This window comes from Crinia signifera, chromosome 1, assembly GCF_055691185.1.
Source record: "Crinia signifera chromosome 1, ASM5569118v1, whole genome shotgun sequence".
Taxonomy (NCBI): Eukaryota; Metazoa; Chordata; class Amphibia; order Anura; family Myobatrachidae; genus Crinia; species Crinia signifera.
The window spans coordinates 414,399,985-414,420,891 of record NC_139217.1 but is presented as its reverse complement, the minus strand read 5'-3'; positions in this window follow the sequence as shown (position 1 = coordinate 414,420,891).

Genomic DNA, 20,907 nt, shown 5'->3' with positions numbered 1-20,907 from the left:
TTCCCCGCCATTGCTGGTTCTAGCTAGTTTTCCCCTTGTCCTCTCCTGGCCTCGGCGGAAGTGTTGTCCCTACATAAGACCTGCCTGTAGCGGAGTGGGGCGGACCTAATTCGCCCTTCAGCCAAGACGGGCCCAGGTGAAGCCTAGCCTTGCACACAGCCGTCGATTCCAGCTTGAGGCAACGGTGTTAGGGTTGGCGGGGATACTCTAAGATCCTAACACTGTGACAGGTAGGAGGTAAGATAGCTGCCTTTGACAAGCAGGTGCAGTGGTTAGGGTGTAAGAGTTAAGGATCAGAGGGCAGGCTTGGCTAGCTAGGGGACAGAGGGCAAGCTGGGGCATGTAGGAGTCTGTTGGCAGGATTTGACAAGTAGGAGGAAAGGGACAGGCTGCGTCAGGTAGGGGTCAGAGGAAAGACTGTACAGGTAGGGCTCAGGGGGCAGGCCTTCCAGGTAGGGGCCAGAGGGCTGGCTGTGGCAGGTAGAGGGATGGTGGTAAATAAAGTACAGGCTGTCCCGAGTCTCCCAGTGCATAGCTAGCAGCACAGTGGACTTGATGGCAGGGGGAAAGAGAGCTCAAGGTGGTGGCTGCATTTGTGTTCAAGGGGGTAAAGAGAAGGACAAAGGACAGGAGAGATGAGTGGGAAGAACGAGTGCAGTAGGAGGTGATAGCAGTGCAGAGCTGGTCCTAGACGCCGGACCAGCTCATAGTAACTAGCCACACACTGGTGGGAGTGAGGTGTAGGGGGCCAAGCCCTGGACTGGAGGCAAGCCCTGGACTGGAGGCAAGCAGGGAAGGGCTGTGGGGCCAGAGAAGGTGAAGCACTTGGAAAGGGGATTATGCCCATCCCGAGACACTGCCCATGATGTCTCTACAGTGGCCTGCAACCCAATATACTGACTGGCGCTTTTCTCAAAAACTACAGTAGAAACTGTTTAGGCACCAAGGTTTTTATATTGGTGTTCTTATTTTCTGTTATGAATTCCAATGATTGTAGGTCACACAATTATCAGTAACTGTGATCAGAGTTTATCTTAAGGTTTTAGTAAATATCTTAAACAGAAAGTTATTGCCAGGACTGCCATTGGTATCATTCTGGCCTGCAGTACCTTTGGTTTGCCAGAGGTGCTGCTGTTATGTTTGGACTGCAGTACCTCTGTGTGGCCAGAGGTGCTGCTGTTATGTTCAGCTTGCAGTACCTCTGTGTGGCCAGGGGTGCTGCTGTCGTGTTTGGTCTGGAGTACCTCTGAGAGGCCAGAGGTGCTGCTGCTACGTTCTGCCTGCAGTACCTCTGAATGGCCAGGAGGTGTGGTTTCTGAGAGCAGTCCCAGCTGGTGTAATCAGCTGGGTGCGATTTTTTAGACTAAGTCGCAGTGTAAATGATTGCTGCTTTAAAAAAACTTGAGTATTCTTACCAAATCTCTCACTTTCTGAATCTCTCATCCTATAAAATGTCACCCCCTGAGTAAGCAAACATGATCAGAATTAAAACCTAAAGTTCCATCCACTTGTGGTCGTTCCAAAGCATAGTGAAAGTGGGGACTTTTGCAACACGTTGTACATTTTAGAAAAGTGCACTTTTATATTCAGTAATAAAAACATTATTTATGTAATAAAAGAAAGTAATAATAAAAAAGACTGCACTTAGTAAGGGGGCGTTCATGCTGTATTTACTTTTCCCGACCTATGCTTTACTATTTATGCTTTACGCAAAGCGTTTCCATGGGGGCACTCCCTGAAGCGCAAATGTTGAATTTCATTTATATGTTCAGCATTTACCCCCCAAAAATGATATCTGACCCTTAGTCTCTCTCTGTGCTTCTGGTGCCTCTCAGCACAGCAGTGTAATTGCTATGTGGGAGCCATGTGCAGATAAACTTTGATGCTCTTCCTGAACAAGGCTACATCAGTATGATCCAAGCCATGTTCAGAAGGATTAGCACATCAAATGAATATTCTGCTACAGATGGCTCCCACAGAGACACCAGAATGCAGCACTGTGTGAGATCCCACCCGCTGTATATGTGTGGACAATTAAAGGGGACCTTACTTTCATTTTAGAGTTAGAATAAGTTTTTTGTGAAGTTTTTTTTCTGGCTGTATTATCAGGCCATTCAGTGCACACTGCATTGTCTGATTGCTGGCAATCCTTACAGGATCTGGTTGCCATGCACTTACATCTGGTTGTCAAGTACAGTACCAGTGAAGAAGATATATTCTGGGTTCACTACACAGTCCACACCATTCATCAGGCACCCTTAGGGTTGACACTTCTCCAGGATTTCCTGGATTATCCCTGAATTGGTGGCAACCCTCCAGAATGTTTTTGCAGTCTCCCGGATTCTGGGATTCTCCCAGAATCCGGGTGACTTTGAAAGCCTCTACAGCCTCCCACCTGAGTGTGCACACTGTCAGGGGCATAGGGAGGGTGGTTCCAGCGGAGCGTGAGCTCCGGGTGCCAGAAAGGCCACAGGGCATGCACAGTGCGTCTCCAGCACTTGCGAGTTGCTGCCCGCCACACAGCTCCCTCTACCTCCAGAAATATTTAAACTGGGCAGCGGGAGAGGAGAGGACGAAGGAGCACTGTGCAGCCAACAGCTTAGGATGCTGCTGCAGTGCTTCCTCCCAAACTGAGCCTCAGAAGAGAGATAAGCCGGCTGCTGCTGTGTATCAATCCCAGGGGACCTCTGCCATCTGGCTGAGGAAATGGTGAGGCCAGTGTGGAGGGGGGGATTTGTGTGTGGACGGTCAGTGTTTGGGGCAGATATGCATGTTAGAGAAGTGAGGGGGTGGGGGAGGTTGCTATGAAGTTGTTGTCACTGGTGTCAGGGTGAGGAGAGGATGTATGAGGTATCTCTGTAGGAGTTGTCAGTAGGGGAAATGTGTTATTAAATGTAACAATAGGGTCTTCAATACATGTCTGTATTAGATTCCATGCCCACTTTTCTGAAGAGGTCATGCCCGTTTTACAAAGCCACGTCCATTTTCCCGGGAGCGCACGTGCACATGAAGGTGTGTGTGTGGGGAATCTACAGGAATCGAAGATGCCTGAGGTGGCAACCCTAGGCACCCTACAGTATTGTAGATTTAGTTGACTTCAAGGGCCAGATGCACTAAGCTTCAAAAAGTGATAAAATGGAGAGTGAGAAACAGCCAGCCAATCAGCTCCCATCTGCCATGTTACAGGCTGTGTTTGTAAATGTCATACAGGAGCTGATTGGCTGGTTGTTTATCACGCTCCATTTTATCACTCTTGAAGCTTAGTGCATCTGGCCCTAAATCTGTTATTCAATGGCTTCATGATGATTTTGGAGGTTGGCAATGTGCCACATGCAACCACTGTTGATCGACAGGCAAAAGGTTGACACAAGCAAAAGTTTGACATGGAAATGGTCGATGCAGGACAATATGTGTATATACTCATGATGGCTAACCTATGATACATGTGTTACTCATGACACGCCAATGCTCTTTGAGTGATAGGCGTCTGACCAATAAAAAATAATGAATCAGAACACTGTCATAATATATCGATTCATTATGATAGTGTTCTGATTCATTATTTTTTATACGTGTTTTTTTTATATTTTTGGGGGTATATGGACTTCTATTTATATCATGGACAATACTATAAAATGGATGTGCGTATCAAATATGAGGAAATGAATTTGCGGAACGCAAGCAGGAAATACATGTGGAAAGCATAATGGCGATGAACTGACTCCTGCCGCTTCCGGTCACATCTGGGTGGAATCAGCCGAAGGAACGGCAGTATGGCATCTTCTCTGATTGCGGACGGGGTATTTAAGAACGGCCCCGTTCAATGATGGTGCTTCTGAGGAAGGGCTCACTTGGCCTGAAAACGCGCTCAAGCAAATCATCACTGAACGGACCGGGCGGGACTGTCGACCTCCAGGTGTCATAGGTGAACCTTTGCCCCTACTTCAGGCAGACCAGTCGTGCTCCAGGACCCATTACCCAAATTTACGGGTGACATGCTTTTATCTTCTTTGTTATTGTGAGAGCACCAATAAATTGTTACATGTTTTTATCATACAATATTGCACTAATCAGTTTTTTATCAAGTCCCTGTAGGTTGCTTTGAACCAACCCAGGAAGAAGGAATGAAAGACCTGTTATATGCGCAGTTCTGATCTCCTATATGTGAGTGGCCTGTGTCAATAAATCAGCTTCCAAGTGTCAGACAATATTGCACTATGGTCCCTTTTTTCTTGTTTTGAGTTTTTCAGATCGCTACTCTGATCCTCTTGTTACCAATTTGATAATTGTGTAAGTTTAATTTGTTTCGCCAGTGGGTGTACTGCTATATGTTTGTTTGTGGTCTATCTCTAAGCTTTCTGTGGTGGAAGCTTTTTGGTGTCACCCTGGGCAAAAACACTTTTGCGCTGTGGATATCAGACTTTTTAACATTTCTTGGTACTTATGTATTATCTGGGCTCCCATGTTATATGCAACCCATTTTTTCATACCCCTACTATCCAACTATGCATGGAGTTGATTTTATATAGTGTGGCGAGTGCAGCGAGCCACCGTGCCCGAAGCGTGGCGAGCACAGCGAGCCCCGCGAGGGGACGAGGTCTCATAAGAAAAACAGGAGCCCAGATATTACATAAGTACCCATTTCTTATATGTATAATGGGCATCACGGTGTGTGTCATATGTATAATGGGCATCACGGTGTGTCATTTGTATAATGGGCATCACGGTGTGTGGCATATGTATAATGGGCATCATGGTGTGTGTCCTATGTATAATGGGCATCACGGTGTGTGTCATATGTAAAATGGGCATCACTGTGTGCGGCATATGTATAATGGGCATCACGGTGTGTGTCATGTATAATGGGCATCACGGTGTGCGGTATATGTATAATGGGCATCACGGTGTGTGTCATATGTATAATGGGCATCACGGTGTGTGGCATATGTATAATGGGCATCACGGTGTGTGGCATATGTATAATGGGCATCACGGTGTGTGGCATATGTATAACGGGCATCACGGTGTGTGTCATATGTATAATGGGCATCACGGTGTGCGGCATATGTATAATGGGCATCACGGTGTGTGTCATGTATAATGGGCATCACGGTGTGTGTCATACAAATAATGGGCATCACGGTGTGTGGCATATGTATAATGGGCATCACGGTGTGTGGCATATGTATAACGGGCATCACGGTGTGTGTCATATGTATAATGGGCATCACGGTGTGTGGCATATGTATAATGGGCATCCCGGTGTGTGTCATATGTATAATGGGCATCACAGTGTGTGGCATATGTACAATGGGCATCACAGTGTGTGTCATATGTATAATGGGCATCACGGTGTGTAACATATGTATAATGGGCATCACGGTTTGTGTCATATGTATAATGGGCATCACGGTGTGTGTCATATGTATGATGGGCATCACGGTGTGTGGCATATGTATAATGAGCATCACGGTGTGCGTCATATGTATAATGGGCATCACGTTGTGCGGCATATGTATAATGGGCATCACGGTGTGTGTCATGTATAATGGGCATCACGGTGTGTGTCATTTGTATAATGGGCATCACGGTGTGCGGTATATGTATAATGGGCATCACGGTGTGTGTCATACAAATAATGGGCATCACGGTGTGTGGCATATGTATAATGGGCATCACGGTGTGTGGCATATGTATAACGGGCATCACGGTGTGTGTCATATGTATAATGGGCATCACGGTGTGTGGCATATGTATAATGGGCATCCCGGTGTGTTATATGTATAATGGGCATCACAGTGTGTGGCATATGTACAATGGGCATCACAGTGTGTGTCATATGTATAATGGGCATCACGGTGTGTAACATATGTATAATGGGCATCACGGTTTGTGTCATATGTATAATGGGCATCACGGTGTGTGTCATATGTATGATGGGCATCACGGTGTGTGGCATATGTATAATGAGCATCACGGTGTGCGTCATATGTATAATGGGCATCACGTTGTGCGGCATATGTATAATGGGCATCACGGTGTGTGTCATGTATAATGGGCATCACGGTGTGTGTCATTTGTATAATGGGCATCACGGTGTGCGGTATATGTATAATGGGCATCACGGTGTGTGTCATATGTATAATGGGCATCACGGTGTGTGGCATATGTATAATGGGCATCACGGTGTGTGGCATATGTATAACGGGCATCACGGTGTGTGTCATATGTATAATGGGCATCACGGTGTGTGGCATATGTATAATGGGCATCCCGGTGTGTGTAATATGTATAATGGGCACCACAGTGTGTGGCATATGTATAATGGGCATCACAGTGTGTGGCATATGTATAATGGGCATCACGGTGTGTGACATATGTATAATGGGCATAGCGGTTTGTGTCATATGTATAATGGGCATCACGGTGTGTGTCATATGTATAATGGGCATCACGGTGTGTGGCATATGTATAATGAGCATCACGGTGTGTGGCATATGTATAATGGGCATCACGGTGTGTGGCATATGTATAATGGGCATCACGGTGTGTGGCATATGGATAATGGGCATCACGGTGTGTGTCATATGTATAATGGGCATCACGGTGTGTGACATATGTATAATGGGCATCACAGTGTGTGTCATATGTATAATGGGCATCACGGTGTGTGTCATATTTATAATGGGCATCACGGTGTGTGACATATGTATAATGGGCATCACGGTGTGTGACATGTGTATAATGGGCATCACGGTGTGTGACATATGTATAATGGGCATCACGGTGTGTGGCATATGTATAATGGCTGCAAATATTGATATTTCTCGAAGTGAAATGGACAAAAGCATGTGCACTGCAGGTGGGGCAGATGTAACTTGTGCAGAGAGAATTAGATTTGGGTGGGGTTTTACTTCAAAGTGAGATCTATATTGCAGTGTAAAAATAAAACAACCAGTATTTTCCCTGCACAGAAAAAAAATAACTCACCCAAATCTAAATCTCTCTGCACATGTTAGATCTGCCCCCCCCCCCCCCCCTGCAGTGCACATGGTTTTGTCCATTTGAGAATGCTATGGTGCAGTGTGAGCATGTGTGTGTGGCTATCGGGCAGTATATAGTGGCTATGGTGGCAGTGTGTGTGGTGGGGAGATGCCAACCTAGTTTGTCAGTCCCGGCCCAGTTGCCGGCCAAGGTAGTGAAATTAACAAAAATGTACAAATTAATAATTTCTATTTATGCATTTCTGCAGTTAGAATCAATATTTTTACAAATGGGCTGAAAAGTGTTACGTGTTATCCAGGGAACCACTCTCGGGCTGATTTACCTATGTGATTCTTATTTGTACAGCATGCTGTTTCTCATAGCAACATACCAGATTCACTGCTTGCAAGTAGAATAATAAAGTTGGAATTTGGTTGCTGGGTTGCCGTCCGTTTGTGCATATTGCACCATGATATTAAATCCATCACCAGGGGCCAAATGTAATAGGGTGAGAGTTTCAGAAAGTGAAAGATTTTGAGAGAGTTTTCCCATTTTTTTAAAGCAGCAATCAATTACATGGCAAAATCAACCTGGTTTTGCTGTGTAATTGATTGCTGCTTTAAAAAAAATGGGCAAAATCTCCCAAAATCTTTCACTTTCTGAAACTCTCACCCTATTACATTTGGCCCCATGTGTTCATTTCCCATCAGCCAGCAATAGCATCAAAAACATTTTCTGCTGAATGAACAGACAAATCGGAAGGTAATCAGATTGTAAACGAGCTCACAACGATTCTTTAAAAAACATTCCCGTGTTATCTGCGCAAGCTCAGTAATATAATAATGGCAAAAATTTAATGGCAGTCAAAATAATAATGATAAATAAAAAGCGGTTGTCGTGCTCTTTTTAATTATTTATGATCCCTGGAAGCACAATTGGAAATTGTTCAGCTTTTTTTTTTTTTTTTACTTTTTCTTTCTACACATTTATATGATTGACATTTCTCCTGTAGATTTACAGCCCCCAGCCATTTAATGCAACATCTTGTGAGGCCAGGATTCCACACCCAAGTACATTTAGCAGGTCATAGTCAGTACAGTAATTTTAAATGTCTTTCATTCAGCCCTTTGCCATCTTCAATTATACCTTTCCACCCTACTATTTGTGTAATTTTCTTCTGTCTGAAGTCTCTCTACTGTTGTTCTCTATTGCACAGCATGACAAATTACCCATCAAGCCATATCTTTTCAGCCCAGAACTGTGTAATAACACAAAGTCATGGCATTATCACACATTGTGCACTTTTTTTCCTTACAGTTCATTCAACTGTGTCATTTTATTTTCCTGCCTTCCTTCATCACTATGAAGAAGATGAAACCTTCAGACTCAAAAAGCAATCAATTAACCCCTTCTTTAAGAACATGTAAATCTGCAAATATTAAATAGAAATATACCTAAATATAATATACGTAAGGAAAAAGCTTCTGAAATCCCTGACTAGTAGGCAGTAACATGCAATAATATTAAATATACAATAATTGTTTGTACAATTGTAGCCAGCTGCATTGAATGTTGAGTGTGGTGAAAGGCGCGCACCCACCGTCACGCTTGTGCGTTGAAGTTGCACCTGCGACTCATTGAAATACATTAGCCAATGCAGTGCAGTGTTTCTGAGTGCGACTTTCTGCTCCAAACGGCGCTACCAGCCATATAGCAGCTAAGATGAGCATGGCTTCATCTGTATATATCAATTTTTAAGTTAGTATTTGCGGGCATAGTACAATAATGCAGGGGTTCTCAAACTCGGTTCTCATTACCTCACCTTTTCAGGTCACCTTTTAAAAGATCCACAGGTGGAGCAAATTATTTCACTTTTGGTTCTGTGAGGAGACCTGCAAAATACGCACTGTGTGGGGTCCTGAGGACCGAGTTTGAGAACCTGTGCAATAATGTATTTATTGTATGCAATATGGTCTAGATTCTCACGAGAAAAGATAAAGTGCAATGTGAATTTGTAAAAAGTCTGCTTCTAATTTCTGTTTTGTTCCTTATTTTACAGCCTTGTCTTAATCAATTTATTATAATAGTAATAAAGTTAATATTATTTTTACATTTTTGCAATTTTCTTACCAGAAATCATAAAAAGAGGGATTGATTTAACATTTATGGGGGTACATGTCAACCTATATCCACATAGACACCAGAAAAAAACATGGAAAACTAGGAGAACTAGCAAGCATCAGCTAAATAAAATGGAATGGTTATGTCCAGATTTTTTGCTTAGCCAAAAAGTCCAGACATCACTGAATACCCCAAATAGTACACTTAGAGCAGTGTTTCTCTAATAAGATTCAAAATGTAAAGAAAAAAAGACACAACTCTCAGAGTGTCTCGCCCTTCATGGCTTATTGAGGCTTATCAAAGGTATTAATTCATATTCAAACTTAAGTGTAATGTGCATCAGGGGTGAAACTAGCCTTTTACATCCTGTGTGGCTTAAAGCCTTCCTCCGTGCCCAGCTGAAAAGCACATGTGACCTCGTGGGAAGGGGCAGAGAATGTACATTCTCCCCGAGCTTGCGTGTGTTTTCTCCGGGTGCTCCGGTTTCCTCCCACAATCCAAAAAATACACTGCTAGGTCATTTGGCTCCTAACAAAAGGAACCCTAGAATGTCTGTGTGCGTGTGGTAGAGAATATAGAGTGTAAGCTCCACTTGGGCAGGGACTGATGTGAATGTTCAAATATTCTCTGTAAAGCGCTGCGGAATATGTGTGCGATATATAAATATCTACTAATAAATGTCTTCGAAGGAAGGAGCTGTGGCCTCTCAGCCTGAAACCTGATTTGTCACATGCGAGCTACCCCCAGACATAGTCTTCAGTGAGGACCCTGTTCTCAAGAGCTTGCATTCTAGGACTGGATTATGATACATAAAGGGAGAATTCCCAATGACGCAGGTAATTTGAGGTCCCAGTAATATGAATGCACGGAGTAGATCCTAATGCTCTGGATGGGTGGGGTATACCTTAGAGACGGGATGCGGTCATTAGGTTGGCACAAGAAAGGTTGATACTCCTTAGGTTAACACCGGAAGGTCAACAGGGTCCTTAGATCGACCGTCGGCAGGTCAACAATGCAGAAGGCCGACAAGGGTTTTTTCATTTTTTTCCCCACTGTGGTTCCAGAACAGGTGGTAGTTCATGCCTTACCATCCACTAGGGCACGGAGGGAGAATAGACTAGTGTGCCAAACATAGCATTGCACTGTGCCCGAAGCATCTGGAGTGTAGCGAGGGATGCGAGGGGCCACCGTACAATTAGACAGTGTCCAGACCAGAATTAGACGTCTAGATGTAGACGCCTAAAAAATTGAAAAATACATGTCGACCCTCTGCATTGTCGATCTTCCGCCGGTCAACCTAAGGACCCTGTCGACCTTCAGTCCTTGTCGACCTTCTGCCTGTCGATCTTCCGGTAACAGCTTAAAGAGTGTTGACCTTTTTTGGGTCGACTGAATGATCCATACCCTTAGAGACAGTCTTTTAGTAATGGTAGTGTAGCTGTATTATGTGTACATTTAATAACAATGAAATACTGAAATCGAATTTCTTAGGTATAAAATATAGGAATATAGGGGCAGATTTATTAAGCTCAATGAAGTGATAAAGTGTCTGGTTTTTATCACCGGCCAATCAGCTCCTAACTATGAAGTTATAGGCTTGGTTTGAAAAATGACAGGTAGGAGCTGATTGGCCGGTGATAAAAACCCAGACACTTTATCACTTCACCGAGCTTAATAAATCTTCCCCACGATGCTTTATAGTACCAAAGTAAAAGAACAGAAAAACAAAGTTTATCCAAAATGACACTGAAACACAGAAAATAAAGACTAAATGAAATTCAGTAAAGAATGAAGCAAAATAAATAGAACTGCAAGGGAGTTTTGCAAATGAGATTCTATATTTACATGAAGATTACCATAGTCTACAATCAGCAGCCCCAGCCAGGTCATATTTGCTGTGGATGTTACAGTACTACTGTATATATCACATACCATCAATTACAGAATGACAATACCACCATTGCAAAACTTCTAATGAACCTCAAAGTCAGGGGAAGTGCTTTTCATCTTTGATTACAGGGAGGACGATGCAGTAGTTAGTGGTGTCAAAACTTCAGCCAAAAGATGACAGCAGGATAACTCCACTATTGAGGATTCTAAAACTCTTTGGTTGTTTTTAAGTGGTTTAGAGGGAACTTTATATGAGGCCATGTGTTCTCATCTAGCCTGCACACTTGCTTAGAATCATATGAAAAAAGTTTAAACAAACATCTTTAGTAGAACGCTGTGTGAGGCTATGCCAAGCTGGGGCACAACACAGAGTTCTCCCGTTTAGATTTGAGCCGTGCGGGGCACCTCGAGGGATTTTGTTTGCCTGCATATACTATCTCCACCTCGCCTCCTAGAGTTTATTAGATAACAATAAAAAATAATAAACAGTACACCAGTCATCTGAAAACTAATAAAATCTTTATATGCGCACTAGTTGAGAGAAATAGTCAAAAGCACAACATATCATAGTAACTAGGGGGTTATTCAGATCTGATCGCACGGCTGCTACTTTACAGAGCCCTGTGATCAGGTATATGCTGCCCAGCCAGAGGGAAATCCTGCCCTGTTACAAGGCTTCGATAAGCCAGCGAAAATTCCCACCCCTGAAAATCCATTGTATTGTTTAGCAGTGTTGATCCAGAGTAAGGTACAAACTAAAGGCCCCATTTAAGAATAAGTCGTACCAGAGACATATTCAGTTTAGTACTGTAATGATACTAACAAATAAGCCATTTGGATTTAATATTACTAAATCTGGTGAGGTCCAGTGATGTACCCATTCTCAGTGAAATCTTTCCTCGCTGAGACTTGCGCAGTCCTTGCATTCAATGACAGTTCTCAACCGGTGGGGACTTGGCAGTGCCAGGTCATCATTTCCAGCAATGGGGACTGCATCGCTCTTGCCATCTATTAATGGTGTATTCAATACAGTGACAAACAGCAGTAAAGTAAGCTGGTTTGTTGAATACTGAAAGGAAGAAGGGCCAGTGCAAGGTTTTATAGCACCCTAGGCAAAGCTTCAGCTTACTGCCCTCACCACCACCCAGAAGCGGATCCAGGAGAAAATGATTAGTGGTGCCAGTGTGCCCGCTCAGAGAGTGGAGAGAGAGAGGAGGAGAGCAGAAATTGGATTAAAAATAGGTCCTGGCATTTAAAGTACACAGGCCCACCTTGGCGTCAAAAATGAAGTATGTAGTTGTGCACGCTCTGGAAAAGGGGGTGTGGCCACTCAAAAGGGGGGTGTCCTTGAGTGTAGTGTACCACACATACACATTATGCAACAAAATAGTAGACCCCATTATACTTGCCTCTTACACATGATGTCAAACAGAATGAGCCAAAATTCACATAATGCCACATGGATTGGGCCAATATTCACATAATGCACATGGATTGAGCCGAAATTCCCATAATGCCACACGGATTGAGACAAAATTAACATAATGCTACACAGATCACGATTAAGCCAAAATTCACAATATGCTCCAAAAACAGGGACATTGCACTCCAAAGGCACGTAAAAAATTTGCAGTGTAATGCCCATTACACGTTAAGTCACACACCATAATGTACATTATGTATTATGCCAAACACCATAATGTACTGTACATTACGTATTATGTACACCGTAATGCCTATTACAAATTATGCTATATAAGTGCTGCTTACCTACATGTTTGTTGCCAGGGGTTCTATGCTCATTGCCATGTGTGAACTTTTTGTTTTTGCCAGAGCCACCCACCGATCTGCCTCCTGCCGCTGTTGGGAAGAACTGAATTCAGCTTCCCCTGAGAAGAAAGCATTAACAGCCAGGCAGAGAACAGCGAGCTGCTTGTCTGCATTCAAAGTCAGAGCACTGCACTGCACTGCAGGCAGCCGTGGCAGCGCGGGATTTAAAATAGCCGGGACCTAGGCTGCTGCAGTGCAGTGCTCTGACTTTGAATACCGCCAGACAAATTGCCGCTCTCTGCCCAGCTGTCAATACTTTCTTCTCAGCGGCAGCTCAATGGGCAAAAAAGATAAAATAAGTGTCAGAAATGAAGGAGGGCATGTTCCCAGGCGCCCCCCCCCCTGAATCCACCACTGCCACCACCCAAGCACCGATACAGCTTTTTTAGGACATCAGTTGAAAGTGTGGAGGTTGCATCTTAGAAGTTCAACACCTGCAGTTTGCATTATAGTTCAACAAGTATGCCTCTCTCAGAGTCATCCATCATTTTGTGATGGTCAGAGTCAGGAGCACCCCCCCCCCCCCCCCTTGATTCTGGAGCCCCTAGGCAGCTGCCTAAAGATGGATATAGCTGGCCGTGAAAGGAGGATATCATCTTTTTAGCTAGTGCAAAATGTTTATGTCTCATTCTTAAATGTTGCCCTAAATCTCCAAGAGTCCCATTTATTAACCATTTCCGCCTCGTTAATCACGCTTACAGTAAATAGCACTTTTCAAATGATTTTCACTAAATGAAGTTGATTTGCTATGTAGCCAGCTAATAACACAACAGATATCCTAGCAATCTCCTGCATTGCTCTCAGTATTGTAGCACTCCACCAATTCAATTGTGCTGTTTATCAACCTATGAAAACTACAGTAAAATCTTTCCGAGCTTGGCTGTGGTGACATGTGCAATCTTCAGATGGAGGGCATGTTCCCAGGCGCCCCCCCCCCCCAGATCAAGGGTCTCCAATCTGTTTGTGATTACTGTATACCAGGGCACTTACTGGAATTATTACTTTCTTTACATTTATTTTATGGTTATTTGAAAAGTCCTATTAAAGCTGAAATTCATGTTCGAAATCGCCAAAATAACTTCAAATGAAAGTATGTGGAAAAACCTTGCACTCATATCTTCTGCTTTATTTAGCCTCAAAAATGTATGTTCACTTATTTTGCTGTTTAAATAAAAATATGGTCATCTCTACTTATAGCCAAACATGGCCCAGGTGAGTTCCCGGTTTTATAATCAGTTTGTAGTTATTGCCCCACAGCAGGCATGTCCAAACTGTGACCCTCCAGCTGTTGTGAAACTACACATCCTTGCATGCCTTGCAACAGTATTAGCATTCCCTAATACCAAAACTTTGGCAAGGCATGATGGGACCTGTAGTTTCACAACAGCTGGAAGACCATAGTTTGGACATGCCTGCCCTACAGTGTACTATGAGAAGACTGAGAAATGTGGATCATGTGTTCTTCTACTGTATATTTTTTAGCAGTGCACAATAAGGTTGCGGTTGTTTATCTCAGAGACAACCATGTTGGTTCAGGCTTTCCCACACTATTTCCTAATGTCACTTTCGTCACTGTGGAACAGAGAGCCAGCATGAGGAAGTCAAACATTTGGAAGGAGTAGATAAAGTTGTACAGGATGGGGACAGAGGATAGATTGGTGAAAGAAGCTTGTGATGGGCATGGGTAATACAATGGCAGCAGGGAAGGAATAAGGATGATTAGCAAAATGAAGCATTCATTTAAATATATATAGGGCTAGATGCACTTAGCTTTAAAACATGATAAAATGGAGAGTGATAAACAATCAACCAATCAGTTCCTACCTGTCATGTCACAGACTGTGTTTAAAAAATGTCAGACAGGAGCTGATTGGCTGGTTGTTTATCACTCTCCATTTGATCACTTTTGAGGTTAAGTGCATCTGGCCCATAATGTTTTTTGGTGTATTAAACTTTTTATTTTTTAAATACGTGGCCTGAGCTGAGGGAAAACATATACCAATGGGTGCAAACTTCAAAGTGTCTCCCCAGTGCATTTTGAGTGGCACAAACCTTAAATATTCTGCAAGTATGCCTGTAAGATGATGATTTTTATTTAAGGTAAAAAATTTCTGAAAGACGAAAAAGATATAAGTAAAAACAACATCTTCCCAAAAGAGTACGAAGCATTGGTGCTTTAGGATGGGCTGGTTTTACTTGGTTCTCAAATTGGGATTGTATTGGCTATCCAAAACATGTGACAGCCAATAGCCGCTATGATCCGGATTTGAGAACCGAGTATACCGAGTAAAACCGAACCCGCAAATCTCTATTATCTGATTGGTTGGCCATAGCAACATCCCATGTGAAATAGAACTCCCATTTTAGTAATCCCCCCCTCCCCCCGTCTCTTGTTTCCTTGTCCCATTCAGCGACTCTGACTCTGACTCTGTGTGCTTGCCTTTCTTTGGGTATAGTCTCATGAAGAGCCTGAGGCAGAGGTGGATGCATTTGTTAACACTATTGTAATCCCATTACTCAGTGGATCTGCAAAAATATGTCGATGGCTCAGTCATGTGTACAAAGGTGCACCACTAGTCACACATTGGTCACACCATTAGATATCTGAGCAACCGTAATGTCCATTGCAAGTGCAACAACTGCATATTACTACTCACTGTGGGGTTTATTTAGTAAGATGGAGTCTTTTTTTTTTACTTTATTTTATTGAAGCATTAGGAAAATTCAGTACAAATAGTTTGTGCATACAATACAAAATACAAACACAAGACATTTATAAGTATCACTGCATGGCATGTAGGGTCTGATTATACTTTCTGATCAACATCCCCACGTCTTGATAATCCCAAGATGGGAGGCTTTTAAAGATGCAAATACTGTGTGTGTGTGTGTGTGTGTGTATATATATATATATATATATATATATATATATATATATATATATATATCCACAGAAAGTCTGCACCTATTTGCCAGTTGAGCCGTCACTGTGGTGCTCACTCCAATGGAATGAATCCAATAAATAACAGAAGTAAAGCAGAGGGCACTCACCATTGAGATGAAAAAATAGAAGAGTTTAATGAAAATAAGGCATATTAACGTTTCGATCCCCACCTGGATCTTTGTCAAGACATCTGATGTGGCTGTAGTGAAAGGATCACTCTGTACCTTGTGCTGATGTTTTGACAAAGATCCAGGTGGGGATCGAAACGTTAACATGCCTTATTTTCATTAAACTCTTCTAATTTTTTCATCTCAACGGTGAGTGCCCTCTGCTTTACTTCTGTTATATATATATGTATATATATATATATATATATATATATATATATATATATATATATATATGACAACCCAATAGTGATGTTTCTGCTTGGGTTACTGTGTGTTTGGATAAATAGCAGATTATGACCTGTCTCATCCCGTTGTATTATACCATCCTGCTACGCATGTTAGTGTGTACTCTGTCTAATAGTTGGTCAGGGTGTTGTTTGGAAGGTGCCCCTAAAAAAGCCCCTTTTTTTGCTAGGGTATATGTTGAATCTGCCACTGAAGTATATTGAGCGTCCCCTGGGGACTAAGGGACCGACTGCTGCCCCTGTCACCCACTGTTTTTCCCTGTCACACTCTGCCTCTCCCTGTCACCCTCTACCTTTCCAAGGGGTATTAGGACTTAAAAAGAGATAAAAATTTGATAAAGAGCGATAAATATCCAGCCACTCAGCTCCTATCTGCCATTTTTCAAATAGCCTACAACATGACAGTTAGGAGCTGATTGGCTGGACGTTTATCACTCTTTATTACCGTTGCGTTTATCTCTTTTTAAGGCTTAATACATCTGTCCCCCTGTCATCCACTGCTGTTTGTATATTGAGAACTTGGGATGGGGTGGAGGCGGAGTACCCAAATGATATGTGTGCACCGGGGCACACCACCCACAAGTTCTACCACCGAGTATGAAGTTTGCAGACTTTTTCTGTAGTTGTTGTTGGAGTTTGTCTGATTTGTCTTCTGACTTCTGTTTCAGACCTATAGTATTGCATTTTATTATTAGTATTATTATTATTATTATCCTTTATATATATGGCGCCCCAAGGGTTCCGCAGCGCCCAGTTACAGAGTACACATAATCAAAACAGGAAAATAGTGACTTACAGTTGAAGATAATACAGGACAAATACAGGGTAAATGATTATAGGAACATCAGCCGATTACTGCAACATAAGTATCCAGGTGGCAGCAAACAGCATGTTTTGGTGCAGTTGAAGACTACTGAAGTAAGAAAGGATAAGCACATGAGGTAAGAGGTCCCTGCTCGTGAGAGAGTACATTTTAAAGAGGAGGGACAGACAGACAGGGGTGACACTGGAGGGGTAGACAGGGCGAGGAACAGAAAGTTAGGAGGACAGTTTGCTGGGTTTGGTGAAGAAGTGGGTCTTAAGAGCCTGTTTGAAGTTCTGTATGGAAGTGGAGAGTCTGAGGGGGAGAGAATTCCAGAGTAAGGGAGCAGCACGTGAAAAATATTGGAGGTAGTAGTGGGAGGAGGTAATAAGTCGGCAGAAGAGCCGACGGGTGTTAGCAGAGCGAAGGGGACGAGTGGGAGCATAAAGGGATATAAGGTCAGAGATGTAAATGGTAGAGGAGTGAGTGAGGGCTTTGTAAGTGAGTGTGAGAAGTTTGAATTGAATTCTGAAAGGGAAGGGAAGCCGGTCAAGGGCTTGTAGAAGAAGGGAGCGGGAGGTAGTGCGTATGTGAGGAAGATGAGTCAGGTTGCAGCATTGAGGATAGATTGTAGTGGAGACAGGCATTTGTCAGGGATACCAGTTAGAAGGAGATTGCAGTAGTCCAGCCTGGATATAATCAGTGAATGGATAATCTTAGTGGCATCCTGAGTGAGAAAGGGTCTAATTCTGGAAATATTTTTGAGATGAATATGGCAGGTTTGTGAGAGTAGCTGAATGTGTGGTTTGAAGGAGAGGAAGGAGTCAAGGATTACTCCAAGACAGCATGCTTGGGGGCTAGAGGTGATAGTCATGCCATTAATAGGTAATGAGATTGTGGGATTTGAGGTTGTGCGGGAGGGTGGGAAGATGATCATCTCAGTCTAGGACATGTTAAGTTTGAGAAAGCGCTGGGACATCCAGGAAGAGATAGCAGAGAGACAGTTGGAGATATGAGTGAGGAGAGCGGGGGGAAATGTCAGGGGAGGAAAGGTAGATTTGAGTATCATCAGCATAGAGATGATACTGGAAGTCAAAACAGCTAATGAGCTCACCTAAAGAGGATGTATAGAGAGAGAAAAGGAGAGGACCAAGAACAGAACCTTGTGGGGCACCAATGATTAGTTGAAGTTGGGAGGAGGTAGTGTCATGAGAGGAGACAGAGAAGGAACGATCAGAGAGGTAGGAGAACAGCCAGGAGAGAGCAGTATCATGCAGACCAAGGGAGTGAAGGATTTGGAGAAGGAGAGGGTGGTCCACAGTGTCAAAAGCAGCAGAGAGTTCAAGAAGAATAAGAAGAGAGTAGTGGCCCTTAAATTTGGCAGCATGAAGATCATTGCAGACTTTTGTGAGGGCAGTTTCAGTGGAGTGGAGAGAACGGAAGCCAGATTGGAATGGGTCAAGCAGAGTAAGAGGAAAGAAAGTCAGTAAGGGCAATTGTAGACAATACGCTCAAGGAGTTTGGAGGTAAAAGGGAGGAGAGAGATGGGTTGGTAGTTGGAGAGGGTTTTAGGATCAAGGGTAAGTTTTTTAAGAATAGGGGAGACAATAGCATGCTTGAAGGCAGAAGGGACAGTGCCTGATGAGAGAGAAAGATTGAGAAGGTGGGAAAGATGGGAACAGGCAGAAGGAGAGAGGTAGCGGAGGAGGTGGGAAGGGATAGGGTCAAGTGGGGAGGTGGTGGTGGGGGAGGAATGGATGAGGGCCATAACCTCCTCACCAGATACATGGGAGAAAGATGTCAGAGTTGATAAGAGGGAAGGGGAGGGGTGGCAAGGGATAGGAGATGGCTGGTTGCTGGCGTTCTGGTGGGATACAATGTCTTGACGTATGGAGTCAATCTTGGATGTGAAATAAGTGGCAAAGTCAAGAGCAGATAGTGAGGAGGGGAGAGGAGGTGGTGGTAGCAGAAGATGGAGTTGCCAGTGGCAAAGAGGCATCGGGGGTTGGAAGACTGGGAGGCTATAAGAATTTTGAAGTAAGATTCTTTAGCGAGGGAAAGGGCAGCACTGAAGGATGAGAGCATAAGTTTGAAGAGGAGGAAGTCTGCCTTAGAGTGTGATTTCCTTCACTGTCGCTCAGTAGTGCGTAAGCATTTTTGAAGATATCTAGTACATTTTGTGTGCCATGGTTATGGTATTGATTTGCGAGGGTGAATTGTGGTCGGTGGGGCGACAGTCAAAAGCAGAGGTAAGGGATGCATTGTAAAGGGAAGTGGCTAGTTCAGGGCATGAGAAAGAGAATAGGAGAGAGAAGTGAGTCAAACAGTGAGGACATGGATGAGATGTCAATAGCCTCAATGTAACATTTTGTGATAGTGGCCTTAGGAGGTAGAGATGGGGAAACAGAGAGAGATAAGGTAAAGGAGAGCAGGTGGTGGTCAGATAGGGAAAAAGGGGAGTTGGAGAAAACAAAAATATCACAAACGATGAGTAAAAACCAGATCCAGTAAGTTCCCATTCACATGGGAGGGAGAGTCCAAGTGAAGATGTGAGATTAAGGAGTTTAGAGGCAGGTGATTTTGAGGGGTTATCGATAGGGATGTTGAATTCACCTAGGATAATTGAGGGAATGTCAGAAGAGAGGAAGTGAGGAAGCAAGGAAGCAAAGTTGTCGAGGAATTTTGAGGGCATGCCAGGGGGACAGCAACTCGAAGATTAGCAGGTTGGTAGAGGCGTATAGCATGGACCTCAAATGTAGAAATGTAAGGGATGGTTCTGGAGGAATGAGTTGATAGGAGTAGCTAGAGGGTATACCCCAACACCACCACCATGGCGACCTCCAGGCCGAGGTGTGTGTGAGAACGAGAGGCCCCCAGCAGAGAGAGCAGCACGAGAAGTACAGTAGTGTCAGAGTAGGTAATTGTATGAATTAATATATCCTTTTAATATTGTTAATTCATATTAATTCATGTCCACCCTCATCATTTGCAAATAGGAACATATCTCGATTACTGTACCTGTTTAGAACTCATCACCAGTAAGTACAAGAACCTGCCTATCATATGCGTGTTACAGTAGATAATGTGATGTCTGTCTCTTCCAGTATGCTGACCGAACACATGCACTATCATAAGTCACACTTATTAATTTGTTTTCTGCCTCATTGAATAACCTTGTTGTAAACTGACACATACAGTGTGTCAGTGGCCATAAAATGGCCAATCTCGACAAAAACAATAAACAGCACTATTGTTCCCAGACTGTTTTTGAATTGTACTAAAACTATGCTAATTCCCATTATGTTGATTTTTTTAACGCAATATAATCGTAACAACAAACTGTAATAATTTTATACAGTCCTGAATAGGTATTTAGAAATAATGAAGAGCACCCAGCACTTTTTTTTGCGTCTTAGCTACAGTAATGGGTGTTTCAAGGCAAGAATCCAGTTGATAATTATGACTCTATGAATTTTTTTTTTCTATGACAGCAAAGTCTAGATAGCTGTGGTGCTTTGTTATCCACGGGATGTGGTCATCTGTCTCATGTTTCCATGTGCTCTGTTGTTACTGTTTGCAAAGTTAAGAGGTGTAAAGATACATCAGGGTTATAGTGGCTTGTTGGATAAGCAGAGCACACTTTGGACCTTATTCTAGTTGATGCGCTCTGTTGCGAATTCACAGCGGTGAGCAATGTTTGGCATCTGCGCATGTCTGCATGTCAAGGGGGGGGGGGGGGGCGGAGGATGGATGGATGCGCCCAAGGGAAAGCCCATCGTTTCACAGGTGTTCCCATGAAAATGCTGGGCGTTCCCATGGTAATGAGGCAGTAATGCGGCTGCCAGGGGGCCAGCAGCTGACATCACCGGATGTCAGCTGCTCACCGGTCCACGCAGTGGATGCACTCAAACCTTGGGCACC